This window comes from Cuculus canorus, chromosome 26 (genome assembly GCF_017976375.1).
Source record: "Cuculus canorus isolate bCucCan1 chromosome 26, bCucCan1.pri, whole genome shotgun sequence".
NCBI lineage: Eukaryota > Metazoa > Chordata > Aves > Cuculiformes > Cuculidae > Cuculus > Cuculus canorus.
The window spans coordinates 7,096,801-7,100,378 of NC_071426.1; positions in this window are offsets into that span (position 1 = coordinate 7,096,801).

Consider the following 3,578-nt stretch of genomic DNA (forward strand, 5'->3'; position numbering starts at 1 on the left):
ACAAGCAACTCTCCATATGTTGGTTAGGAGAAAAGTTTTGCAGTGAACAGGGGAATCACAGATGAAGAATCTATAGTACAGTGTTCTTGTAATCGCGATTTGCAGTTTGCAATGAAAGCGCTCCCGGGAGAAAGAGCTAACGAGCAGCAGCATTCTGGGCTAGCACGTTCCCCTTAGCTGTTAACGGTCAAGGTCCCCAATTCACCAGCGAGCTTTCCTGAGCACAGTCCTGTCGCAGCTAGCCCTATCTATACTTAAGCAGACTCCTAAACAGAAAGTGCAGTGTCAGTTCAGCAAGAGATCTGATTCTCAGGCAGCTTTCTAGGAAACAAGCAACCTCCTATATTGGTTAGGAGAAAAGATTTTGCAGTGAACAGGGGAATCACAGATGAAGAATCTATAGTACAGTGTTCTTGTAATCGCGATTTGCAGTTTGCAATGAAAGCGCTCCCGGGAGAAAGAGCTAACGAGCAGCAGCATTCTGGGCTAGCACGTTCCCCTTAGCTGTTAACGGTCAACGTTTCCAATTCACCAGCGAGCTTTCCTGAGCACAGTCCTGTCGCAGCTGCCCTATCTATACTTAAGCAGACTCCTAAACAGAGAGTGCAGTGTCTGTTAAGCAAGAGATCTGATTCTAATGCAGCATTTCTAGGAAACAAGCAACTTCCCATGGTTGGTTAGGCAGAAAGGTTTTGCAGTGAACAGGGAATCACAGATGAAGAATCTATAATACAGTGTTCTTGTAATCGCGATTTGCAGTTTGCAATGAAAGCGCTCCCGGGAGAAAGAGCTAACGAGCAGCAGCATTCTGGGCTAGCACGTTCCCCTTAGCTGTTAACGGTCAAGGTTTCCAATTCACCAGCGAGCTTTCCTGAGCACAGTCCTGTCGCAGCTGCCCTATCTATACTTAAGCAGACTCCTAAACAGAAAGTGCAGTGTCAGTTCAGCAAGAGATCTGATTCTCAGGCAGCTTTCTAGGAAACAAGTACCTCCTATATTGGGTTAGGAGAAAAGATTTTGCAGTGAACAGGGGAATCACAGATGAAGAATCTATAGTACAGTGTTCTTGTAATCGCGATTTGCAGTTTGCAATGAAAGCGCTCCCGGGAGAAAGAGCTAACGAGCAGCAGCATTCTGGGCTAGCACGTTCCCCTTAGCTGTTAACGGTCAAGGTTTCCAATTCACCAGCGAGCTTTCCTGAGCACAGTCCTGTCGCAGCTGCCCAATCTATACTTAAGCAGACTCCTAAACAGAGAGTGCAGTGTCAGTTCAGCAAGAGATCTGATTCTCATGCAGCTTTCTAGGAAACAAGCAACTTCCCATTGTTGGTTAGGCAGAAATGTTTTGCAGTGAACAGGACATCACAGATGAAGAATCTATAGTACAGTGTTCTTGTAATCGCGATTTGCAGTTTGCAATGAAAGCGCTCCCCGGGAGAAAGAGCTAACGAGCAGCAGCATTCTGGGCTAGCACGTTCCCCTTAGCTGTTAACGGTCAACGTCCCCAATTCACCAGCGAGCTTTCCTGAGCACAGTCCTGTCGCAGCTGCCCAATCTATACTTAAGCAGACTCCTAAACAGAAAGTGCAGTGTCAGTTCAGCAAGAGATCTGATTCTCAGGCAGCTTTCTAGGAAAAAAGCAACCTCCTATATTGGGTTAGGAGAAAAGATTTGGCAGTGAACAGGGGAATCACAGATGAAGAATCTATAGTACAGTGTTCTTGTAATCGCTGATTTGCAGTTTGCAGTGAAACTCCGGGAGAAAGAGCTAACGAGCAGCAGCATTCTGGGCTAGCACGTTCCCCTTAGCTGTTAACGGTCAAGGTTTCCAATTCACCAGCGAGCTTTCCTGAGCACAGTCCTGTCGCAGCTGCCCAATCTATACTTAAGCAGACTCCTAAACAGAAAGTGCAGTGTCAGTTCAGCAAGAGATCTGATTCTAATGCAGCATTCTAGGAAAAAAAGCAACTTCCCATGGTTGGTTAGGCAGAAAGGTTTTGTAGTGAACAGGGACATCACAGATGAAGAATCTATAGTACAGTGTTTTTGTAATCGCGATTTGCAGTTTGCAATGAAAGCGCTCCCGGGAGAAAGAGCTAACGAGCAGCAGCATTCTGGGCTAGCACGTTCCCCTTAGCTGTTAACGGTCAAGGTTTCCAATTCACCAGCGAGCTTTCCTGAGCACAGTCCTGTCGCAGCTGCCCAATCTATACTTAAGCAGACTCCTAAACAGAAAGTGCAGTGTCAGTTCAGCAAGAGATCTGATTCTCAGGCAGCTATCTAGGAAAAAATTTAAATCCTATATTGGGTTAGGAGAAAATATGTTGCAGTGAACAGGGAATCACAGATGAAGAATCTATAGTACAGTGTTCTTGTAATCGCGATTTGCAGTTTGCAATGAAAGCGCTCCCGGGAGAAAGAGCTAACGAGCAGCAGCATTCTGGGCTAGCACGTTCCCCTTAGCTGTTAACGGTCAAGGTTTCCAATTCACCAGCGAGCTTTCCTGAGCACAGTCCTGTCGCAGCTGCCCAATCTATACTTAAGCAGACTCCTAAACAGAAAGTGCAGTGTCAGTTCAGCAAGAGATCTGATTCTCAGCAGCTTTCTAGGAAAAAATATTTACCTCCTATATTGGTTAGGAGAAAAGTTTTGCAGTGAACAGGGGAATCACAGATGAAGAATCTATAGTACAGTGTTCTTGTAATCGCGATTTGCAGTTTGCAATGAAAGCGCTCCCGGGAGAAAGAGCTAACGAGCAGCAGCATTCTGGGCTAGCACGTTCCCCTTAGCTGTTAACGGTCAAGGTTTCCAATTCACCAGCGAGCTTTCCTGAGCACAGTCCTGTCGCAGCTGCCCAATCTATACTTAAGCAGACTCCTAAACAGAATGTGCAGTGTCTGTTAAGCAAGAGATCTGATTCTAAGGCAGCTTTCTAGGAAAAAGCAACCTCTATATTGGTTAGGCAGAAAGGTTTTGCAGTGAACAAGGGGAATCACAGATGAAGAATCTATAGTACAGTGTTCTTGTAATCGCGATTTGCAGTTTGCAATGAAAGCGCTCCCGGGAGAAAGAGCTAACGAGCAGCAGCATTCTGGGCTAGCACGTTCCCCTTAGCTGTTAACGGTCAAGGTTTCCAATTCACCAGCGAGCTTTCCTGAGCACAGTCCTGTCGCAGCTGCCCAATCTATACTTAAGCAGACTCCTAACACAGAATGTGCACGTGTCTGTTCAGCAAGAGATCTGATTCTAATGCAGCTTTCTAGGAAACAAGCAACTTCCCTGGTTGGTTAGGCAGTAAAGAGTTTTTGCTAGTGAACAGGGGAATCACAGATGAAGAATCTATAGTACAGTGTTCTTGTAATCGCGATTTGCAGTTTCAATGAAAGCGCTCCGGGAGAAAGAGCTACGAAGCACATCGCATTCTGGGCTAGCACGTTCCCCTTAGCTTGTTAACGGTCAAGGTTTCCAATTCACCAGCGAGCTTTCCTGAGCACAGTCCCTGTCGCAGCTGCCCAATCTATACTCAAGCAGACTCCTAACAGAATGTGCAGTGAGTCAGCAAGAGATCTGATTCTAATG